We start from the raw sequence: 26,435 nt of genomic DNA, 5'->3' as shown, positions 1-26,435 counted from the left end.
TATTCCTCACCAATACCAGGTCAGCTTCTCCTCCCCAATACCAGGGCAGCTTACTCCTCCCCAATACCAGGGCAGCTTACTCCTCCCCAATACCAGGGCAGCTTACTCCTCACTAATACCAGGGCAGCTTACTCCTCCCCAATACCAGGGCAGCTTACTCCTCCCCAATACCAGGGCAGCTTACTCCTCCCCAATACCAGGGCAGCTTACTCCTCCCCAATACCAGGGCAGCTTACTCCTCCCCTATACCAGGGCAGCTTACTCCTCACTAATACCAGGGCAGCTTACTCCTCACTAATACCAGGGCAGCTTACTCCTCCCCAATAGCAGGGCAGCTTACTCCTCACCAATACCAGGGCAGCTTACTCCTCACTAATACCAAAGCGGCTTACTCCTCATCAATACCAGGGCAGCTTACGCCTCCCCAATACCAGGGCAGCTTCCTCTTTCCCAATAAAGCTTGTTCCTCTGCTATATCTTTTAGGTGACTATCAGAGTGCCCTGACTGCCATGCTGGGTAAGCCTAAAGGGAGCACACAGTATATAGTATCTACAAGTAATAAGTAAACAGATTAGCTCAGTGAAAGATATATATTATAAAGGAAGGTCAGCGCAATATTAAATTGATTCCCTTAGGGAAGAGGTAAGAGGTAAGAGGTAGATATAAACAGGCAAGTGCCTCAAAAGAACAACCCAGGCCAAAACTGTAAGACCTCACACATATCAAATCACAGCAAGTGCAGCTGCGACATGGCATGAATAAAAAAAGGGACCAGACTGTTCTGCCTTAGCAGTTGGGCTGACTATTCTAATGAAACAAATGGTACTTTTTGCTCACTTGCCGGTCTTCCAAAGTGGGGACCAAGGGTGAGGGTTTATGGTGTTATAGTGGTGGTGTCATTCAATACTACTATTATAGCTGTAGTCCTGGCAATCACTTCTTCTACAGAACAGCATGCACAAGCAAGGGAACAATTGTACAGCGCTACGGAATTTGCTGGCGCTATATAAATAATAAAATAATAATAATAATAATTATAGAGGTGTATGCCCTTAGGGACTGCTTTCTTCCACTGCACCACAAGGGATTGGTGCACACATGCTTGCGCACACTCATACACATCGGTGATCGTGTTACAAAAAAAGTGACTGCAACAGGCCCTTAAAATGTCCCAACATAAGATCTTTCACCCTCCTAATTCACAATTATACATGTCTTAGGAATGTTTATATTTCTAAAACTGACTAACGAAGGCTTTAAATTTGAATGAACTGCGAGCGCACATCAATTTTTGAATGATACGTGATTCTCGAAACCTTCAGAAAAGTCAGGAATTAACATCAAGAAAAAAACATTATGCTATCATAGATTGCAGAACAAAATCACAGGGCGTTGACGTCTATTTCTGTTTTGCTGCGCTTCTATTAGACTTTGCGTGGTAGCTGAGGAATGTGTCACAGTAATGCAGAGAGCTGTAATGATGTCAACTTGTTATTTACTTTCCAAATCTGAATGACTGAGCAAGGCAAAAGGAGAATCAATCAACCACAATGTGACCCTACAGGCAGAAAAAACAGCACTCCCACCAGCAAAAGATGGGGGATGGAAAGCACATGTAACCAGGGCAATGTTGCATCATATGCTTATGCTGTGTTTTGAAAGCACTTTTTCTTCTTTTTTTTTTTTCTTTTTTTCTTTTTTTTATCTTAACGGTAATATTTAACGATCAAAGAAACAAAACAAAACAAAAGGTATTAAAGATTCAGAAAAAAGGTCGTTCAAAATATCCTTAGGGGAAAAAAAGACTATATTTTTTCTATTTTTCTATTTTTGTTTATTGAGTATCAATTTTAATGTAACCCGTTCTGCTGATTCACAGTTAAGGAGATCCTGTAAGTCCAACCATTTTTCTATTTGTGTCTCTAAAAAAAAAAAAAAAAAAAACCTACGTGAAGCATTTGTCACATGGTTCACAGTGTGATATGCCATTCATTTCATTGTGATATTTGTGTTGTGCAAAATTCATCATTTGTGTGTGTTTTTTAAAATAATTCCTTTAATATATATGCGTGAAATGTATTTACGTTTTTAGTGGTTTATTTAGGATTTGATAAATGTTGTTGTGAATAGCTGGGTATTTAAAGTAGGACAATATTTCAGTTCAAACTGACTCAAGGAAGAAATTTAGAACAAATTATTTATTTGTCATATATTTTATCGTGACCTGGTACCTAAAAATACACTCACAAATTATATGCGTGTATAAATTGTTATGGTAATAACATTCTGAGAATACTGTGCGTGTGTGTTTGTGTCTAATACTGTAATAGTATTTGATGTCAGTGTGTGTGTGTGTATTTGTGTGTGTGTGTGTGTGTGTCTAATACTGTAATAGCATTTGATGTCAGTGTGTGTGAATGTGTGTGTATTTGTGTGTGTGTCTAATACTGTAATAGCATTTGATGTCAGTATGTGTGTGTGTGTGTGTGTCTAATACTGTAATAGCATTTGATGTCAGTATGTGTGTGTGTGTGTGTCTAATACTGTAATAGCATTTGATGTCAGTATGTGTGTGTGTGTGTGTGTCTAATACTGTAATAGCATTTGATGTCAGTATGTGTGTGTGTGTGTGTCTAATACTGTAATAGCATTTGATGTCAGTGTGTGTTTGTATTTGTGTGTGTGTGTGTGTCTAATACTGTAATAGCATTTGATGTCAGTATGTGTGTGTGTGTGTGTGTGTCTAATACTGTAATAGCATTTGATGTCAGTGTGTGTTTGTATTTGTGTGTGTGTGTGTGTCTAATACTGTAATAGCATTTGATGTCAGTGTGTGTTTGTATTTGTGTGTGTGTGTGTGTCTAATACTGTAATAGCATTTGATGTCAGTGTGTGTTTGTATTTGTGTGTGTGTGTGTGTCTAATACTGTAATAGCATTTGATGTCAGTATGTGTGTGTGTGTGTCTAATACTGTAATAGCATTTGATGTCAGTGTGTGTGTGTATTTGTGTGTGTGTCTAATACTGTAATAGCATTTGATGTCAGTGTGTGTGTATGTGTGTGTGTAAAAATATCACACACTCTCTCTTTCCAGTAATATTTTCCACAGCAATCATAACATCACCCTCCCCCCATTGTAACCAACTGAAAGTGCAGCCAGCACCATTTTCTACAATGCAACACTGTCAGATTCATTAGTTTCATTATTGTATGTGGTGTGAGTCTGTATTTATTTTTATTTTAGTGAATCACATTTCTGAACTGTTAGAATATAAGTAGATTGCAATCTGCTGATTGCTATTGAATCAACCTTTTACTGTCTGTGCATTAATGGAAATGTATGTGATCTATTTTTTATTTTTTTTTCACAAGTTCAGGTCAATTGCTTTTATTCTATCCCTAGGAGGTCACTGGCTCAGTGTCTCCGTTTCTGTATGTGTGTGTGTGTGTGTGTGTGAGTGGATCCTTTTTTTTTTTGCCAGTCTCTCTCTCTCTCTCTCTCTCTCTCTCTCTCTCTTCCCCCCCTCTCTGAGCTGCTACTGCTTCTGCTGTCTCTGATAGCTTCAGTCACACACACACAAACACAGACTAACTAACTCTGCTAATGAAGTAGTTAGCTGTACATTCTAATTGCCACACCAACAAGAACACAGGTCATAGTTATAATAAAAAAAAAAAAACTTTACACTTTTTGGGATCATCACTTTTTTTTTTTTTTAAATACAAGTGTTTATTACAATTATTTTTTTCCTCTTGTACACTTTATATATAGTATATATATATATATATATATATATATATATATATTTTTTTTTTAAACTCTGAAGGATTTATACATCAACGTTTTTATTTTTGGGTTTGTGGAAAAAAAAAAATTAAATCCGGGATCTACGACAGAAGAGTTATTATGTACATCAATTGAATAGGAAGAAAAAAAGTGCTTGTGTGACAGTGCTTCCTGCAAGAAGTTCAGTCTTTCTTTTTTTTAAGCAACCGCTCCTTGAGCTGCAAGCTGTGTCTTTTAATCCACGCTGAGTGTGAGGTGAGTGTGCATAATCATTTATTTGAGTGAAGTCTAAACTCCAGCTCAGAACAGAGTGTACTGCAACATAGCAAGTGGCTTATACCATAGCAGAATACTCACTGTTTGCATAGATTTTACTGAGGGCACGATTTGTTTATGGCTGCTTGTATCTTCTCTATTTACATTATTTTGAGGAGCCCCTAAAGTAGCTTCTAAACTTTTAACACATTAGACTCTCGCCATCCGATCGTACATTCTGAATCTATTTTTGTCATCCCCATTGAAAGCATGGGTTTGTGTAATCAGTATTGTCGTTCAAGCTAGCAGTGATATTTATATTAACATGTGGGGGGATGGTCATTCAGAATTCTGCTTTATTTCAACTAACTGTTGTGTGTTTTGAGTAACAGATGCGACAAAATACAGTAAAAATGTAAGGTATTCGCTTGTCAGCCTGTGTGGAGTTTCCAGGAGCCCAGTAGTGGGGGAGGGAAATCCCATTCATGGGCTTTATGTTAGACAACGTTTTGATCTCTGACGTCAAATGTCACAATGTTGCAGTGTGCATGTCTATAATAATATGGATGTCGAGCTTGCCGTTTAGTTAGAGTGCAGAAGGCACCCCACTCACGTCAATTTAAATGGTCAAATTACTGCCTAATCTACCACCACCATTAAATATTGAAGATATCATGCATTTTGTTCACAATGTGACATTTTTTCATATTAGTTATAATGCACTTATTGTAAGAAAATAATGAATAGGTGTCATCCTTGTTTTATTATATTCTATTGATTACTACAGTTATATATTGATTTTCTACTTTTTATTAACTTTTTTTAAAATACTGGCATTGCTTTTTTGGTGTTTTTGGCATTTTTTTGGGTTAGTTTATGAGAAACATGCTTTTTTGCACCTTATGTGCCAATAAAATGTTCTGGATTTACTAAGGTGTTTACGAAGAGGTTTCATTCTTGCTTAATGTGGTGTGCCAAGCCATTTCTACAGGTAGTTACCCTTCACATATTCTGTGAGGGCCAATATTTTGAAGCATCCATTTTGAATTTTTACAACTAGCACAAATCGTCATTTAAATATTTCCTCATCTGCAAAACTTCTGTGAAACCTACTTGATCGCTATCATTTTTATTAAAATTTGCAACTTTATATGTTAATTTTAACTAACACATGTGCAATGTTCATATAAAACAGATTAGATATGCGATACAACCTGTTGTTTATAGGGTTTGTAGATCTAAGCTTCTCATGTACATTTATTGTGGAATTACTATTTTCTATGGCATTTCCTGTGCTTGATTGGACATTTTCAGGTACACCTGTGTGTACATGTGTGGTATGTGCGCATATTTAATTCAATGTTTTGTGCATCGCATAAATAAACCTATTGTGCATCTTTCTATAATATGTGCCTGGTACTGATCAAGGCGAGAAAGGACAGTGGAATGGACCAGCACCTTAGCCGCATCTGGCGTTAAGTAGGGTCGGATGCGCACAATGTTTGGAATTTTAAACGACCAATAACTTAGCCATAGGTTAATTAAACAATTCTAGTTCATATACATTGCAATCCATGTATTCCCTGTTTCAAGCTAATGGCCATTGGCAATGGTACCACTTGATGCATCTATGGAACCAATCTGAGATTAGATTTGTAACATCAACAACAGCAACAAAGAAACAGTTTTTCCTCTTTGCCATTGTATATCTGTCAAATGTTTGCTACTTCTTACAAAGCATCCTTTCTGGACAGGGTTACTATTTCAAAGAACTCACTTTTGTTTGCTTAAGCCTGCTGATAATTAGAGTGATGATATCTTACTTCTGCTGTCTGCCTTCAGCCATAGTTACTGCCAGTTGTTGTTACAACCTAGTGTTTGAATTTAGAACATATACCATTCTTAATCCCTTACTGCCTAAACGCCGTTAGGCGGCATAGTATGCCCTAACGATCGTGCGCTCGCCGGCCGCAATTTACTTACCTGGACCAGCGATCCACGGCGATCCCAGTCCAGGGGGATTGCCTCAGGGGACAGGCAGTCCCCCTGCTTCCTTCACAGCCTTCCAGGGCCATGTGACAGGGAGGGGTGCCAAACCAAGGAGTTGGCCTGGACTCCCAAATATATAAATGAAACCAGGAGGGCTGCACCCTTGCCTGTCACAGGTGCCTCATTCCAGGATCCTATTTAGCCTTGACCTGCAGAGAGTCCCAGGAGGAAGTAGTTCCCAAGTAAGTGGATTGGTCTCATAAGGGCAGGCCTGAGGCTGCTAGAGTAGGAGGGCACACTGACGTTGTTGCAGGCTTATGCAATATATGATCATATTATGTAACTAAACCCCCATTATTTTTTGCTTATGTGAGGTGTTTTTAAATTAAAATTAAATTACAATCTGTGAGATTTGAAATCATTGTTTAGTGAATAAGCAAGTGTGCTTTGTATGTTGTATATATTGGCCCCAGCAGCACCCTATAGTGTTGTTCAGGTGAGTGCAAACCTCTTGGTTTCATATACCGTATATATGAAATTCTCATTCCTTGGCTGTCATATAGTCTCAAAGGCAACATAGTCTCAGCAAACCAATCTGGCAAACTGAAATAGGAAAGCCCTATATTTGTCCCTTTAACTTCTCAAACCCCCATAAAACATGTACATGGGGGTACTGTTTCATCCACGAGGAATTCCTGAACATCAATATGAGTGTTAGAGCAGTAAAACCTATATTGACAATGATATCACCAGGGAAAGTGCAATTGTTTTTTTTGTATGTGTGTGTGAAAAACGCAACAACAAATTATGAATGCTAACATTGGCCAGTGTTTGTGACTAAGTGGCTACTAAAAAAGACTGGACATACCCCATTCTGAATACCCTTGATTGTCTACTTTAGCAAATGGTATGCCATGATGGGGGTAAATCTCATTCCGGGGCTTCCATACAGTCTGAAAGGCAACATAGGCCCAGCAAACCAACCTGGCAAATGTCAATGTGCAAACAAGAGGGAAAGCTCTATATTTGACCATGTAACTCTTGAAAACACTTTAAAACCTGTACATAGTGGGTACTTTTGTACTTTTGAGAAATCACTGAATGCAAATATGTGTAATTTACTGCAATAAAAACTAACTGTATTATGATATTAACAGTTAAAATGCCATGCAAAACTTGAAAAATAACAAAATGAATTAATTTCGCAATTTTTTTCTTATTTTATTCATATAAAGTTATGTTTCATATATATATATTTGATATTAAATGAAATCCACGTTTCTCCTAAACAAAATTATATATAATATGTGTGGGTATACTTAATATGAAAGAGTTGAATTATGGTTGAACAGACACATAGCTCAAGTTTCAGGTTTTGTTTACATTTTGTTTTGATCACAACTTGTACAACTGACTATGTCTTTAAGGGGTTAAACCATGCTTCTTTGGTTATCAAAACATCAGAAGAACCATATTGGCCAATCAGAAAGGTGATAAAGTTATTTCCTTCATCAATATGCAGTGTTTGCTTGACACATCTATCCTGTGGGGGCTTGTGTATTCAAAGGATTTTCAAGTTTGTGATTCTGTTTTACAAATTGTGAATATACTGCATTGCCGTGAGTTGAAAATGTGCATTCTAGTTACCAATTCACTTGGGTATCTCTTTTGAGAGACAAATTAGTACAATGCATTAGTATTAGCATTGATATCATTGATGCATAATGCATGCTTCCTTAGCTAATTCTGTTCTGAGCAATCAGTGAGCACTGTTTTTAGTTTAGTAATCTATTGACTAAATCAGTGGTTCTTAATCTCTGGGTTGGCATCAAAATTGTGACCCTTACTGGTTGGGACGGGTTCATATTATTTGTCATAAATTGCAAACATGAACGTTATCTTCAGTTGCACTGGGACAAAAAAACACCCTTATTTACGGTCCTATAAGTAAGGATGATATAGCCTGAAATGCATAGATCTTTTCACTTTTTTTTTATCCTCTATTTTTACTCCTCTCTGTATTTGTTTTAACCCCGCTGTCCAGGGGACTTACCTGCTCGCCTGCGATCCCTTGTTGGCGATCGTGATGGGGGAACTTGCCTGGCATCCCAAGCAGTCCCCATGTTGCTGATCCAGCCCTACTGGGTCATGTGATCGTGAGGTCCTTGCGAGGACCTCATGATCACATGGACGGAATAGCCGTCCATAGCAGTGCCAGCAGGGTGAGTGCCTGGAATGACAGGTAGTCCCCCTGCTGCCTGAAAAAAGTTAAATAAAAGTTAAAACAGGGTAAAATAAAATAATATATATTATAATAAAATATTAATATATATTATATATATGATCTATCTATATATATATACATACTACATAAACATACATACATAGGAGCCGCTTCATCAGCCTCTAGTACAAACACCCAGGTCCACATCATCAAGAGACTGGGTCATTGGAAATCCTCCATATACTATACGAACATACCACGACCAGAAAGAGAGCTTCGCCAAGCCTTCAGGAACTTAGTTATGTACTAAATGCAATAAAGTGTGTTTTTCCTTAAACTTCTCTTTTGCCCTCTTTTATTTACAGGCCCACTTGTACGTTGGTTTTGGTACACCACAACCAACTTTCATCTCAGACACTATCCATTACGTATTAAATTCCGAGCACAAGTAAAAAGGCCATTAGGCCTGAATTTGTGGGAGGAGTAAGTCCCCTACTTAAACTCCCAGCCCCTACTCACCTCTGCCGTTCAAGTTGATTGTCCCCACCCACCTTCACCCTTATAGCATTACATGTCTCCTTCGGCACACCACAACCAACTTTCATCTCCGACACTATCCATTACGTATTAAATTCAGAGCACAAATATATATATATATATATATATATTTATAATTATATATATATATATATATATAATATATAAAATAAATAAATATATAAATACGTTAAAAATGAAAAATATATATATTGATATCAAAATACACTTACAACTAAATAATATATATACATAAATATATATAAATAAAAAGAATTTAAAAAAATTATAATATACATACGTGTATTTGCATTTTTGACACACAAACAAATATTAACACTAACTTTGGCCAGTGTTTGTGACTAAGTGTTTACCAAAAAAGGTTCTACATATCCCATTTGCAATAAATTGGGTTCTCTATTTTTGCAAATGGTATGCCATCATGGAGGTAATTCCCATTCCTGGGTTACCATACGGTCTCAAAGGCAATGTAACCAATCTGGCAAATTTCAATGTGAAAAAAAAATGAAAAATGTAACATGCTATATTTCACCCTGTAACTTCCCAAAATGACATAAAACCTGTACATAGGGGGTACTGTTTGACATGTGAGACATCGCTGAATACAAATATGTGTATTTTATTGCAGTAAAAGCAAACAGTATAATGACATTCACAGCTAGAATGTCACGTAGAACTAAAAAAAACAAAAATCTTAATATCGCATATTTTTTTTTTATTCATATTAAATTATTAAATGATGTTTCACAGCTAAATATTTGATGTTTAAATGAAAGCCCTATGTCTCCTGAATAAAATGATATATAATAAGTGTTGGTGCACTTAATATGAAAGAGGTGAATTACGATTGAACAGACATGTAGTCAAATTCCAAGTTTTGTTTTTACGTTTTATTTTGATCAAAACGTGTACATTTGGCTCAGTCTTTAAGGGGTTAATATTTTCTCTTTGTGGATTTTGTGATTTAATGGAGATTTAGTCTTCCATTATAGAATAAAGATACATTTCTTGTTTGCTGTTCTTAATATGAGCGAACTATATTTATTCAGTGAGTTTAAGATGAAAGCTCTACATGCCTTTCTTCTGGTTATTGCTGATTATTTTAAGTTCTACTATTGGTGATTTTTTTCTTACTTGAAGGGACTTAACATTTTGCAAGGTGGGAATATCTACAAAACTGTTATTTGTTCTTATTATCATTTATGAAGTCCCAGACCACTGCCTACCATAGATTGTTTACTGTAGCAGTACTGCCTAACCCTGTAAAATGCAGACCCTTATTTAAATGGGATGAGTCTACTGAAGGTATTTTCAATTAATGCGAGTACATGTTATTACGAATGAAGAAATAGTCAGCTGTCAAATGGTCAAATAGTCAAATGGATCTTGGAAAATGGAGATTCACCCTTCAGTTTAGTAACGAGACATTGTGGACACTTTGATATAAGCACTTTTATTTATTATGATTTACATTTTATAAGGAAATCAAACATCCTCCCATTACTATTGATTCATAAAATTCTTGACCTTGAAAATGAGCAAAGATTTTCACAATTCAAGTAATTATATGTTAGTATAATGAATCTTCTTGATACACTGATGCGAACATAACGGTTTAATTAATCACTAAGCAGAAAGCATAATAGTAACATGAAAAAAATGGATTAAAAATTAAAATCCAACTTTGCTGAATTGTAGCTTTTTTTTTCAACACCGTTATTTGTTATTTTAGGCTACATTATATACGTAGGATTTTAATTAATTGAAACCCACTCTTTAGTTATACCTCTATCTAGAAATCTATGTGACAAAGATACATAATTACATTTAATGAGTAAATAGATTTGTAAGTTCTTGGATTTTGTTTATAGTGACTATACTGGTCATCAAAGAAAAAGTCTGTGCCAAATAGATGCTTATAGCAATTTGACCTCTGTTGAAATAGAACAGTGAGGCAAATGGTGACACCTCAGGCTGTCTTAGCACCATACAATTATCATCCACAAACATTGGTGCCAATGTCAACAACCTATTACCTAGAGCTACAAGAAGTGAGTAGCTGTAACATGTTCCAGACCCTTATTTTATATAGTAGGTTTACTATGACAGATACTTAAAACATTTATACAATGATAAGGGAAAGAAAAAAAAAATACAAAAAAAAAATTGTTATTCATTAAAAGTTAAAGGAATACTGTAATTAAAAAAATAATAATAATGTGCTAGTTGTTTTTTGAAAAAATATTTAAATATTATGTTTTCATCATTAAAGATGTAGATGTAGTCACATGTAGTCACATCTTACAGTGTATATAGAACATGTCATGAACCAGACCACAAATATATACAAAAGGTGTGTACTATAGCGTTAATCCAACAGTAGAGATAGAAAATGTGCTATCACCGAGAGTGTACCTCACTCACTCAATAATAGGTAATATAGAAACAAAAGGTAGCAGATATGGCTAAACAAGCAATATACGCTATATAAAAGGGATAGCACGTAAAAAATTGAGGATACAACCTTATGATAGGGTGGGATCTTGTATCAAATCTAAAACATAAATATAATAATATGGTGAAGTATGAATGGACAAAAACACAAGTATCCAGGAGGTAGAGAACTTACAACAGGTATAGTCGTTCTGCGTTTATCTCCCTTTAAGGGTATTGGTAGCGATTCGCTGTGCAGCATGCACGTTGAAATTCCTCCAAATGTTAAATCCTCAAAATAGGCAAAAAAGAGAGATACATAGAATAGTACTGTATAAAAATATCAAAAATTTATTTCACTGATTGTACTTACAACAAGGTAGCAATCAGCGAGCATGTCTCCACTAATGAGTGGACCAAGATGTTAGATGGATGAACAATGCAGATGGAATGTAGCTGATCGTACCATAAAAATACAGGAACAAATAAAAACAAATACAATAATAAAATAAATAGGTATGAATACTCAATCCCATACTCAATGAACCAGACCACTCCAGGCATGCATGTGACGTTCTTCAATGGATGGATAGTTTAAAATCACTGTTTGTCTGCACTATACCCAAATTAATGATAATCACGCCCTCTTAACACTACACACACTTATTCTAGCATACAAGCTGCCAACTACCATGACAGTTTAGAAATGGGAGTCCTAATTTACCCCAACCAATTTAAATTGAAACCCACAAAACACAAGGTAGCAAAACATCTAAAACCACAGCACTATAGCATAGTTCTCTTCAGTAATGCGATTCTTATACATAAAAGGAAAAAGATTATAAAGCAACATTCATTATGAACAAACATAGTAAAAGTGCATGCAAATAATACAATACATTTCACCAAACAACCAAACAGCCAAACTTAAAAGGACATAATTAACAGAAAAACCCTAACACTCACTATACTAGTAAAGTACCAGTATCTGTATCTCAAGAGAGCAACAATAAGGAAATGGCAACCCACTGTAAATTCAACTGAACTCTGAAAAACAGATTGTAATTTTTTAAAGGTTTTCTTACAGATAATACGCACTTTTTGTTTATCTTAGATTCTAGACTGGCCCTCCTGAGGAGTTACAGAGGGTGTAGGAATCCCTGCTTTGAGAGGGGCAATTAATGTGTTCCAAATGTGCAATTCAATATATTTTTGTACAGGTGTTTCTGATCTCCTTGTAACCATGTTAGATCATCTCTGTGAATCTAGACAATTCATTTGAGACCAAACATGGACTTAAGTTCATACATAATGCCCTCAAAATAAAATTGCGCCTAAAATCACATCCCAAACTTTAAAGCCCTTTATTGAGCTTATAATATACATTGTGAGTGTTGTTTCCCAATATCTCTGACAGCTCTCTGAGGGCTTGGGTTATATCTGATAAGGCCGCAGTAAAAAAGAACATCCAACCTTAAAACCAGATAGATACCTGTTGTTAATTCCTCCAAATGGTTTGGTTTACAAACAACAAGATAAAATATGCTTTAGTTTGTAGTGCATTTTCAGGGTATTTTCTAGAGGTCACCAACAAGATTACATCCATCACTGCCAATATTCACGTTACTTTATGATTTTATTATGATAGAACATTCATAATGGTAAACCAGGTATTATTATTATTATAATCGCCATTTATATAGCGCCAACAGATTCCGTAGCACTTTACAATATTATGAGAGGGGGATTTAACTACAAATAGGACAATTACAAAAAACTTAGAAGAAGACCCTGCTCAATCGAGCTTACATTCTATAGGAGGTAGGGTGTAAAACACATTAGGACAGGTATCATGGAAGATAATGTCATTATGCATTCCATCATTGTGCTTGAAGTTAGGGGTCCTGAACTGTACGGAGGGGAATTATACAATATTCCAAGATCATTAAAGGGAATGACTTCACAACCTGTGCAGTAAGAGAGTCTTAAACAAAATGTTTAAAAAACCTCAGTGATTGAAGATCTAGCAACAGATAATGTAACAGGGTACAAGTTCCACCCCATTACTTGTACTAATACCTTCCAGCTGTAGCCATAGGTGTCTGGTAAGAGGGTGGACAATGGCATCTCCACCCCACCAATTATTTAGTAGGCCCAACCTGTCATCCATTGCCGGGGACGGGAATGGACACAAGCATATCACCCTTAACTTTCAGTACCACTGCCCATGGGTGGGGACAACGGTGTACAATTATGTATTATGTATTATGTATTATTACAGTATTATTACAGAACCTCTACCCACTGGCAATGTGTGCCAGCAAGGGGATGTACAGGGACAAAGTATGATAATGTTGGCTTTTTTTTTAGCTATCTGCAGCTGCCAGTAGGAAAATAGTTCATACACTTGAAATCCGGGCCCAGATTTTAAGCATCAGGGCTTTAAAGGGTACCTGTCATTCCATTTATAACTTTTTGAAGGGCTTATAATTCTATATATACATTGTGCTAACAGATTTGCTAACAGATCTATAGATTGAAAGAAAAAAAAACAATTTAAAAATAGGCCTTTTTCCACCTGTGATAAATATTTAGGTATAGACTCTAAGCCAAAGAATTATGTGGCAGTGAGAGCTGAAGAGACCTCCCAGAGATGGTCCTTGTGCTCTTCAGGAATAGCAACCACAGCCAGTTCATGTAGTTACCTAGCCGATGTTGTTAGCACTATCCAAGGAGTATAGATAGGAATGGACCTCACAGCGGAGGTTTGCCCTTCTGTCATGGCAAATTAATGAAGACAGCAGGCAGAGCACGGGGCTGACTTCTGGTGCTCGCGGTGCTGGATTGTAGGGTCGGGTGATTCATGTCAGGTTCATTTAAACAGGCTGAGTCCAAACACAATTTTGGCATTGTTAAATACTATGAACAATATCCAGATTTTGCAATCCAAACGCCCAATTATGGTTTTGCCCCATTCTGCATGGCACCAGACTTTAGAAAAGTAATAATTAGAAAAAAATTTGCAATAAAAGTGGAGCACAACTTAAGCAAAGTGCTAAACATGAAAAATAGTATTACAACCAATGTAATATGGAGAAATGTATAACAGTGTAAATAAGGCGTTTGTAAACAAATCTCATAACGATCTAAATTGTGGTAACAGCGGATATTGCACAAATGAGTGGATATCCCAAAAACTCCACTACAAACACAGATTCACACTTACCCCTCAATATATGGGGGAGTATCCACATGTAAGGAATAAAAAATAAAAATCTGATAGTGTAATAAATTAGTGGAAGTGTGAATTACTTGAGAATTAAGTGAGAGTACAAATAAACTCACATTTTTTAGAGCCTTTGTGAAAATGGCTCTAAACAAACAGCAGATCTGGACCTTTAAGGTGGCACCAGGGGACCTTCTTCTATGTTTATTCTCAGTAGTTCATATGTAAGTATAAAAAGATAATCGCCAATTGAGAAACGCGTCTTGGATGAGAGGAAGAACCACAAGAAGGACTTTGAGTCTGTTATTATTTGCACAGCTTTTTATTTTATTTGTTTTATTAGCAATGCATTTCCATTTTATTTTATACCAGTCCTCCTCTCTTGATCTGCATCCAGAATTTCCGGTTCCTATAGGGAAGTGTCACCCTATAAATTGACACTAAGCGAATATATTGGAGCCAGTTACCTAACAGGCTCCAGAGAAGGTGAGCAGGTAATTCTTTTACATATTTTATTACAATTGCTTTATCTGGCTACACCAAGTTTCTTTCCCTGTCTCTATTTTTATACTTACATATGAACTACTGTGAATAAACATAGAAGGTCCCCTGGTGCCACCTTAAAGGTCCAGATCTGCTGTTTGTTTAGAGCCATTTTCACAAAGGCTCTAAAAAATGTGAGTTTATTTGTACTCTCACTTTAAGTAATTCACACTTCCACTAATTTATTACACTATCAGATGTTTATTTTTTATTCCTTACATGTGGATACTCCCCCATATATTGAGGGGTAAGTGTCTGTGTGTTGGGAACTGGGGGGATCACCCAAACACTGAGTTTTGCTTGTTATTCTCAACCAATGTAATATATCTGCTGATTCTTCTAAAGTTGTACAAGAATCACTTGTGTTTCACCATATTATATATGGTCTGTAGGACTAGGTCAAGTGAAAAATATAACATGAGAATATTGGGGTTTTGTAGTAGCAGAAAATCAACGAAAGATATGTTTTTGCGTGTTAAAACTGACAAAATGTATATTGGTTGACATCAAAACTTACAAGGATAAAAACATCATGTAGTGAAAAGGATATATTTTGGATAAACAAACATAATAAAATACAATACATTTAAATTTAAAAAAAAAAAAAATATTGCACAATGTTAACATTGCAAGACAATTTTTTTTTACATTCTTTATTTCGTAATATTTTAGTTTTGCAGAGTAAACATAGGTGAGCACTTTACAACAGGGTACAAATGAGTAGTACATTTCCATCTTGTTTTCCCGTTTAGTGTTCAGTTGCATATATCTCTACCCTCTTGGGTACTGTTGCGTTCGGGGTCACTAGCATAATAGCTTTCCTACTGCAGTAGCATCAATAATCCTAGCTCGGGTTTTGGGCTGCTGTCAGTCCATACGGGCAGTGGAGGTGTGTCTAGTCTCAACGTGCCATCTCGTCTAATGATCGCATGTGGGTTCACATGGGACTACTAGGGTCGTGTAGGTTGTGGGAGTGTGACAACCCTTATGTAGTGGCCTGAGGTTTCTGTGCGATTGGGTCTTAACCTAGAGATAGTGAGTGGCTATAAGTCGTACCCTGCGATGCTTCAGTACTGGGATAGCAGGTGTACTTTATAGTAAATGCTAGCGCCATTTGTAGGTTACCCGAGTCTGTCTAGCCGGTCTCTCCATGAAGCGTGGGCGGGTGGCGCGGAACCCAGGACAGGAAGCTTTGTTTCCTGTACCCGGCCGCCGGTGGAATGACAGGAAGTGCTCACTGAGTGAGCATTTCCGGTCATTCCGCCGGCGGCTGGGTACAGGAAACAGAGGTTCCTGTCCCGCGTTCCGTGCCGCCCGGCCACGCTACATGGGCAGGAGGGGAGGGTAAGGACCACTAAGGGGGAGGGGGAGGGTGGGTTATAAGGACCACTAAGGGGGGGGTATAAGGACCACTAAGGGAGGGGGGGGTATAAGGACCACTAAGGGAGTGGGGGGTATAAGGACCACTAAGGGAGGGGGGTATAAGGACCACTAAGGGAGGGGGGGGGTATAAAGACCACTAAGGGAGGGGGGGTATAAGGACCACTAAGGGAGGGGGGGCTATAAGGACCACTAAGGGAGGGGGTATAAGGACCACTAAGGAAGGGAGGGGGGTATAAGGACCACTAAGGGAGGGGGTATTAGGACCACTAAGGGAGGAGGGGGGTATAAGGACCACTAGGGGAGGGATGGGGGGTATATGGACCACTAAGGGGGGTTATAAGGACCACTAAGGGAGGGGGGTATAAGGACCACTAAGAGAGGGGGGGTATAAGGACCACTAAGGGAGGGGGGGTATAAGGACCACTAAGGGAGGGATGGGGGGGGGATAAGGACCACTATGGGAGGGAGGGGGGGATAAGGACCACTATGGGAGGGAGGGGGGATAAGGACCACTATGGGAGGGAGGGGGGATAAGGACCACTATGGGAGGGAGGGGGGGGGATAAGGACCACTATGGGAGGGAGGGGGGGGATAAGGACCACTATGGGAGGGAGGGGGATAAGGACCACTATGGGAGGGAAGGGGGGATAAGGACCACTATGGGAGGGAAGGGGGGATAAGGACCACTACGGGAGGGAGGGGGGATAAGGACCACTATGGGAGGGAGGGGGGGATAAGGACCACTATGGGAGGGAGGGGGGATAAGGACCACTAGGGGAGGGGGATAAGGACCACTAGGGGAGGGAGGGGGGATAAGGACCACTATGGGAGGTTGGGGGGGATAAGGACCACTTGGGGAGGGGGGATAAGGACCACTAGGGGAGGGAGGGGGGATAAGGACCACTAAGGGGGGGAAGGACCACCAAAGGGGGGTAAGGAGGGAGGACTACTAAGGAGAGGGGAGGAGGGTGATTACCACTAAGGGGCTGGGGGGTGTAGGAGAAGGTCTACTAAGGGGTTTGGGAGAGGGAGGACCACTAAGGGGTTTGGGAGAGGGAGGACCACTAAGGGGGGAGGGGGGAGTGAGAAGACCACCAAGGGGGACTGCAGAGGGACAGGGGGCCAAGGGAGAGCACTAAGTGACAGAAGGGGAGAACACTGAGGGACAGAAGGGAAGGGGAAATCAATAATTGAGGGGAGAGCACTATGAATTTTTTTTTTTTTTTTAAAAAGAAAGAGCTGTTCCCCTTTCAGTCCCTATCCTACCCCACAAACCCTCTCTTTTACACTACACACATACACAATGCATCCCCCACACACACACACACAGAAACATACAATTCATTCCTACTCACACACAGACACACCCGAAACACACAATGCATCCCTTACGTTCTCTTACATAATTAATGCACCCCTTACAGACACACACTGCATTCAATTACATACACAGAAACAAATCTTGCACCCCTTACACACACACACACACACACAGAAACATACAATGCATTCCTTACACGCAAACACACACTACATCCCCTATAAACACACTACATCCCTTACACAAATTGCACACATAAAACATCCCCAACTCATGGATGGGCCATGTAGGTGGATTTATGGGTGGGCATTGTAGGCGTATGCCCCCTGGGGGCCCAGACCTTGAGCTGTGTAAGGGGCCCTAAAAAATGGAGCTGCTTCCTGTTCGTTAATTGTTGTGAGCACTGTTAAAAACAGTCTCCAGAGAGCCTCTGCTACACCAGACCTGTGGAGCCAGACTGAGCCCATCATCAGCCTCTTGTCCTCATCTGGTGGTAAGTAGGCAATCCAATATATTATTAGTGGCACTAATCTCTAATTTACCTCACATTAAATGGATACTATAGTCACCAGAAGCACTACAGCATAATGTAGTGGTTCTGGTGTCTATAGCCTGTGCCTGTAGGCTTTTTAATGTAAACACACTGTCTTTTCAGATAAGACACTTTGTGAAGACTGGCGTTGGCCCATATGGCAGAGCATATGGGCGGGGCATTGTGATGTGACATGGTGGGCTGGAGATATGGGGGGGCGGCAAATTTTTTTTTGCCTAGGGCGGCAAAAATCCTTGCACCGGCCCTGTCTCCATGTCATAGATATTTTCCACTTTGTCTACCCATTGTTGATAGCTAGGCACTGTCGGGCGTTTCCAGTGGAGGGGGATAAGGGCTTTAGCTGCGGAGAGCAGGTGTATGGGGAGGGACTTTTTGTATGTCAGTACGGGAGTGGGTGTGTGGTGCAGGAGCATCGGCAGGGGCTGCCGTGGGAGATCCAATCCCGTGATTTCCATTATCTTTGTGCAAGACAATTTTACACACTGCATTGGTGCACCTCCCACATTTAGAATATACAAAACAAAATATGTAAAAAAACACAAAAAGATATGCCTTACGTAGTGAATAATTCACTTAACATGGAGTTGCGGTGATTTGACAAGGGGATTGTGTGAGTTTTTTACAACCTGGTTTTAGCCTTAATGGTGCAATTCCCTTGACAATTCTTTGCAATCCTCTATTTGGTCAATTCTGCATAATTCCATTTTTAGGTCATAGTGTTATTTAACGAGAACTACATTAATTGCCACTAGAGTTAATGGTGAATGAACAATGTGATTTTCTGGAATCTCTAGCCAGTCTTATAAGGACCATTAATTCTTATACAGAGACATAAAATCGAAATTAAGAACAGTTTGAGCTTTCTAGTTTTCAGCCAAGAAAAACCTGCAAGGTGGGACAACTTTTTTACTTGTACATTGCTTAGACATGTTACGTTGCTCTAGTATACATGAAGCCAGAAACAGAAGAGACATGTCCTGTTTGGTGGTAGTTTCACATTGTATCAACAGGTAGATGATAACATGGGGCCAGGCATAGGCATGTATAGCATGCTAGATTATGGGTGTACACCCAAAGAAAGTGATCATCTATGTGAGGGATAAGCAGCCTTCGGCACTCCAGATGTTGTGGACAACCTTTTCAGTAAGACGCTTATGGCCATAATGCTAGCAAAGCATCAAGGTAGATGAGGTCCACAACATCTGGAGTACCGAAGGTTGCTCACCCCTCCCTGATATAGGTAATTAATAAATAAAAAAAGTGGCCCTTGAGTTAACCAGGTGTATACAGTGTTATATATATTTTTTTTTCATGAATTGATTACAGAGATCTAAACAGGGCGACAATTTGTTCACGTATCAGATCAGAGAGCAACTTCTCCCCAATACTCAGTGTAGTGACTTTGTTTTCTGTAGCAAGCTAAACTTTCCCCGTGGGTCCATCAGTTTGACAGAGAGCACAAAAGACAGAACCTTGCCAAGGGTAATGATTTATAACAGCTGTTAATCAATATTGCTAACTTTGTTTGCAGAGGCCAAGGGGCACATCTCAGTTGTGTTATAGTATATAGCATGTTCATGTTGTAATCTAAGAGTTTAAGAAAATTGGTGATGAATAAGATAAGATAAGAAAACGGGTGATAGAAACCTTGAGGAAAGATGGAATATTATTGAGCTAAATTTCACGTGTGATATTGATTTCTCTTACACGAGATTCCTCAGTATATCTGTAGCATCATGTTTAAGAAACAAGTAGTGATTTTATATGATTTGAGATTTGTTCATCAAACGTTTATTTTTGATGAGTACAAAAAATGATAATTTTGTTCCATCTTTTTTTTTTTTTTTATAAATACTGTAAGTCATCTTAGCAAATATCACTATTTATGTAATAAACCTGTTGGGAACCTGGCTTGCGGGCACGCTAGGCAGATATGTTGCCCATTCCATATTAAGGCTATCCAGGCACAGAACACTTCTGATAACCAGAGTTATCATAGCTCAATGTATGCATGTCGCTAATGCACTCATGCTTTCCTAAGACTTGGTTTGGGATAGCCCATGAAGCCTGACTCCAGAGACGCAAAGCAGGATGGTACAATGTAACCCAACAATTGTAACTGTCCCATTATATATATATGAGACAGTTGGAATGCACGTGAATGTAAGCAGAAAACAGAAAAAAATATTTGATCTATGTTTTTATTATTTTCCTGGTTTAGTGCTTGTTGTACATGTAAAATTAGTGTATTCACTTAGCCAAGGCCACACCTTACCCAAGAACTCAATCAAAAAATATAAAAATGTATAAACAAAACATGAATATTGTAACACAATGCAATGTAGTTTAAACTAACAGTTAACATAGAAGTATTTTTCCACTTAGATTTATTTATACATTCAGCGTGAGCCTTCAGTGTATATTCTTTTCTGTTTGCAATTATTTCCCATCACCCTCTCTCACTTAGAAAAAAAAATAAAAAAATCTTACATGCATAAACAATATTATCATTTCATGAAGAATGTGGACTCTTGTACAGCAAGCATTAAAGCAATTTTGTAACAAATACGTGAGCATTCCTTAATTTGCTTAACGCTCCAAAGTTCTTTTGTATAATCCTGCCTGTTAGTTTCCTGGTTTACATGAATGACATATAGTACTATAAGAAATCACCAGTTGTATATCCAAAATAAGATCTCTTGTAATATGTAAATTCTAGGGGAATTATTATTAGTTTTCAATGCATTATAGCTATATTAAAAAAAGGTTCTCCTCTTAAATATTATTATTATTATTGCCATTTATATAGCGCCAACAGATTCCGTAGCGCTTTACAATATTATGAGAGGGGGGATTTAACTATAAACAGGACAATTACAAAAACTTACAGGAACGATAGGTTGGAGAAAACCCTGCTCAAACGAGCTTACATTCTATAGGAGGTTGTGCTGTGTTGTCAATATTTTTCAATGAAAGTACTTCCATTTATTTTCCATGGGGGATGTGCAGGAAATACACAGGCAATAAGGATGGTCACTGTGTTTCATTCATTGAAAAACATTAATGGAACACTTTAGAACAAATATCTACAACCAAAAACAGATTATAATCATACAAATTAATAATTACTCCTCATATTAACAAACTTTTTTTCTTTTCATTTAGAATGCCCTACCGGGTATTATTCACTGGGTCCCCCCACCCTTAATTTTAAAATAGATATAAAATGAAAGCTGATATCCAATGCCAGGCAAAATGCCTCACCATTCTCTTGCGAGGTTCAATCAAGGGAAGCAATTGATTAGACAGTCTCAAACTGCATGCTATGGAGGGATTCTGGGGTAGACTGTGCGAGAGAGGGCAATATTAAAAAAAGAAAAAACTTCTGCAAGAGAGAAGTTCATTACATCTGTTGCCAGCGTGAAATTTTTGCACAGAATTAACATTAGGCAGTCCGGAACAGAGATCCAGCTGCCTAAATCACGTGTGCCGGGAGTGCAACTAGTCCCCTTCACAAAACTGCAAATATCTCTAGATGTGCACTGTTTCAAGCAAAATTGCTGCACATACAGATTCACACCACCATAACCACTTCTATAGGCAGATGTGGTCAAGGTGGTTGTAGTAACCCTTTAATTTATATAAAAGGTTGTGGATTTGTGGCAGCTACTCCTAAGGCTTTATCTCTCCAAACTTTTAAACAACAATTTAGGTACAAGAGAAAATGGGTTACAGCTTTAAATAAAAAAAAAAAACAAAAAAAAAAAAACAAGATACGAGGATCGTGTAATATTGTCTATATCAATGCTATTGCAATTACTGTTTGTCACGAGCGTGGGCTATAGGCCCAGCCGAGACAGTGGGGAGAGTGTGGAAGTGACAGGGTTAATGACACCAGACCCCTGGTTACCTGTTGCTAGTTCCAGCAACCACTCAATTAACCCCTGCAATCCCTTCTACACTAACCCCCTAGTACACACTTTACTGCCACCACCAAGACTTTTAAACCCGGGCGTCTTAGGTTACCCCACACACAGGAGAATTATAGAATCACAGTTCTACTTTTTCGAATCAAACACTTATAATTAACCCTTTTTGGTAACGTGTTTACCTGAGCTCTCTGGAGAGTGAAGCTCATAGAGAACAGAGACACAAACTGATTAAGTAAATATTTAATCTGACAAAAAAGATTCACAGTGCTGAGTACAAAATACAGAAATAAATGACATACAGATAACAAATTGCAAAACAGTACATAAAATGAAATAGGAGAAAACACAAGAAATTCCTTACATATATTTACCCCATATAGAATTCTTGTGGGAGTCTTAGATGGTATTGATCTCCTAGAAGTTACTGACAAAAGAAACATGAATAACTGAACTCCCTGGATAGTCCAGCACCCTCATTAAATATCTAAACTAGTTATTTCTCAGTGGGCAGACCCCTGGGGGGGGGGGGATCAGAGGGGGTTGGTCTGGCAGTCTATTGCCCACTCTATGAAATTCCTTGTGTCCAGCTCTGGTGATGGCTATCTAGATGTTTTATGGTCTAGGCCTGGTGCAAGATCAAAGACCACAATAAATGTCATCCCAAGGTTTACAAAAAAAAACAACTCTTAACATATATCAACACACATCAAACACCAACTCATGCTTTTGGCATGACACTATTAATGCACTTGCAGAATAACAATAACATTTTTGTGCTCACAGGTGCCTTTTACAATATTTTAAGGCCTGTTATCTCCAAGATGCTGTTGGTATAGTTTATTATGTATGAAAATACAGCATAAAAATATCGGTCCTACGCATTTTGTCTTGTCAGAAAAGATTAGGGACCATGCAATAAAAGCATAGAGGAAAAACATATTGCAATAACCCATTCCATCCCGATGTGCATGTTAACAGTTCGTGTGTGACCTTTCATTGGTGGTTGCGATGGTGTACTTATTTCCTCCATCCCCTTTCTATATAATCCTCCAATCATTCTCAGCCTTCTCCACACGCCTCCTTCATTTCAGCTAGAATATATTTTATGAATTACTCTCCAGCTAGCTTTACATCTTCACGCCAATCACTTGTTGTACTATATCATCATCACTTTTGTTTTTTCGATAACACACTTATGTGTGTTCTGGGGGTCACATCTTCTTGGTAAGGGTGGGGTCTGGTGTGTCTAAAGCTACAGTCAGCCTATTCTGTGAAGTAGCTGCAAAATAGAGCCAGTTAGAAGTTCACATCAACTGAGAGCTCTCAGACAATAAATATAGCCCCGGACAATCAGTGCTCAATGGTAGGTGTTATTGACAGTAGGGGAAGTGGTAGCGGGTGCCTTGCACGACCCGGGTAAACTAGCAAAATGTTCTGAAATGGTTTGACTACTTACTCTGACAGGGTGTAGGGGCACATCTGGCACCTAAGCCACTACAGCAGGCTGTAGTGGTTAGGATGCTTGGAGTGTTACTTATTGCTACTCGTTCCTTTAGCATATGGGGAAAAAAATAATAAATAAATAAAATAGTTTTATTGATTTATGTCAAAAGTGAATTATGGTTTGATATTTTTTGATTCCTTAAAATATAGGTTTACTGTAATTTCAATGACTCCCATTTGAATAAAGCATGAATTATATTCTGAGACTCTTTGACGTCCCTATATACGAAAACTCTAAAACCAGTCTTTATATTTTTATTGTTTTTAAGTAGAAGCTACAGATCAATAGATTCTTTAAAGGTATTATTCATTCATTAACAGTCAGATGTAATCTGAAGCAGATTTATTCAGGTCTTGATCAATAACTAAGTACATCACAGTTTCTTTATTTCTCTATCTCTTTATTCTTTCCTGTTTCAAGATTCCACAAAAGAAGTGCTTATATGTTTATAAATTGATGTAGAACATAATATTATAATCTGTTGTGATACGCTTTGAGATAACCTATGAAAAAATAGTTTGTTTAGCTTGGATTGTATATGCTAATTTATTTTTACCAACACATGCCCCCCCAGCATTCCCAGATTTGAATGTCCTGATTTCAAATCACTGTTCCGTTCTCAGAACACCAGACAATGCTAGGCAAATGCAGTGCCAGATGAACTCTTGCTTTGCTGAGGGTAATATTAGCACGCAGAAAGAGTTCTGCCACTTTTTTGGCAGCCTCAGTCCCTTTATAAGAGCTGAGCTGCGGAGTTGGGCATCGTAGGTGACAGAAGTAGTGTCCCTGAGTTTTCCCTTTAGACTCACCCACCTCCGCTCCCAAACTTATGCCTCCTAGTGTTGGGAGTTATAGATACATAAACATATATCACAAATAGGAATTCTCTGATGCTATTTGAGTCTGTGTGCATTATTACATAAGCATGGGAATACTCTCCCAGGACATCATCAGAGACGATGAATGCTGTAGGGTAGGAAAGTTTGGCTATGTAAATACAGTTTTCTGTTGGCAATTAACATGATGAACATCCTGTGTTCACTTGAAATTTGTATTACAAAATTGGATGGAATAATCTGTAGTGGTTATGGTGTTTGGAGTGTACTTTACATATTAATGTGTTGTTAGGTTTTCTATTTTGAACTAAGCAAAAAGATAAAGTGAAGTCACAATACACATATCGCAACACATATCACAATACAAAATGCTGCATTATACCATTAGCACAGTTGAGTTGAATGTTTGCTACTAGAGATGTCCCAAACTGTTTGCCGGGAACCGTTCGCTGGCGAGCATAGCTTGTTCGCGGCTAACGCGGCGGGCGAACATATGCGATGGTCGGTCCGCCCCCTATTCGTCATGGAGGTGGGAGGGTCTGGGAGGGAGGGTCTGCTGCTGATTGGCTGGAACGTGTCTGCTGACTGTGAGGTACAGGGTCAAAGTTTACTCAATGATGACGAATAGGGGGCGGACCGACCATCGCATATATTCGCCCACCACGTTCGCCACGAACAAGCTATGTTCGCTGGCGAACGGTTCTCAACGAACAGTTCGGGACATCACTATTTGCTACATATGTTTTGCATGCATAATCCTGGCATACACTGATCAGCCACAACATTAAAACCACTGACAGGTGAAATGAATAACATTGATTATATTGTTACAATGGCATCTGTCAAGGTGTGGGATATATTAGGCAGTAAGTGAACAGTCAGTTCTTAAATTTCATGTGTTGGAAGCAGGAAAAATAGGCAAGCGATCTGAGTGTCTTTGACAAGGGCCAAATAGTGATGGCTAAGATGACTGGGTCAGAGCATCTCTAAAATGGCAAGTCTTGTGCAGTGTTCTTGGTATGCTGGGGTCAGTACCTTCCAAAAGTAGTGCAAAGAAGAACAACCAGTGAACTGGCATCAGGGTTGGCATCAGGGTCATGGGTGCCAAAGGCTCATTGATGCACGTAGGGAGCGAAGGCTAGCCCTTCTGGTCCAATCACGCAAAAGAGCTGCTGTAGCTCAAATTGCTGAAAAACTTAATGCTGGCCATGATTGAAAGGTATCAAAACACAGAGTGCATCACAGTTTGCTGCATATGGGGCAGCGTAGCCGCAGATCAGTCAGAGTGCCCATGATGACTCCTGTCAACCACAGAAAGGGCCTTCAATGGGGAATTGAGCATCATCACTGGACCATGGAGCAATGGAAAAAGGTTGCCTGGTCTGATAAATCATGTTGTCTTTTAGATCAGATGGCTGGTCGGTTGCATGTACAAATTCAATCCATGGAGACCCTACCTCCCAACCTGTATGACTTAAAGGATCTTCTGCTAACCTCCTAACCTGTATGACTTAAAGGACTTTTAAGAATGTCTTGGTGCCATATACCACTGGACACGTTAAGAGATATTGTGGAGTCCATGCCTCTACGCATCAGAGCTGTTTTGTCAGCACAAGGGGGACCTGCATGATAAAAGGCAGGTGGTATAATGTTGTGGTTGATCAGTGTATGTAGGACAAGGTAACTTGTGTTTTTAGATTTAATTCTGCAGTTATAAAACTGCAAGTTTATATATCACTATGCTGGCATATCTGGTTTACTTTCAGTGAGTGGCTTAATATGATATGTACAATTTCATAATAATAGAAATGCATGGGTTGTAGCTTCAGTCAGGTCAGTTCACAAGGTCTCTGTACCACACGCTCCTATATTATCTGGTGGTGTAGCAG

The 26,435-nt window shown here is 38.7% G+C and overlaps 1 protein-coding gene across 3 annotated transcripts in view; it reads left to right on the top strand.

Annotated features, from left to right (window-relative positions):
* Positions 1 to 1,791: 1,791 nt before the first annotated feature.
* The window catches only part of TBL1X (transducin beta like 1 X-linked), a 332,695-nt gene continuing 308,051 nt past the window's right edge, over positions 1,792 to 26,435 (top strand). For 2 of the 3 annotated variants that reach the window (XM_063450158.1, XM_063450156.1), the window contains exon 1: positions 3,827 to 4,044. The gene's annotated coding sequence lies outside the window, so the exon portion shown is untranslated. Of the gene's footprint in view, positions 1,894 to 3,826; positions 4,045 to 26,435 lie in introns of those variants that run through there. The other variant, XM_063450157.1, reaches the window with a different exon arrangement.

The sequence above is a fragment of the Pelobates fuscus genome, chromosome 1 (assembly GCF_036172605.1).
Source record: "Pelobates fuscus isolate aPelFus1 chromosome 1, aPelFus1.pri, whole genome shotgun sequence".
Classification (NCBI taxonomy): domain Eukaryota; kingdom Metazoa; phylum Chordata; class Amphibia; order Anura; family Pelobatidae; genus Pelobates; species Pelobates fuscus.
Note: the sequence above shows the minus strand (reverse complement) of the source record. Positions and strands in the feature narration are given on the sequence as shown.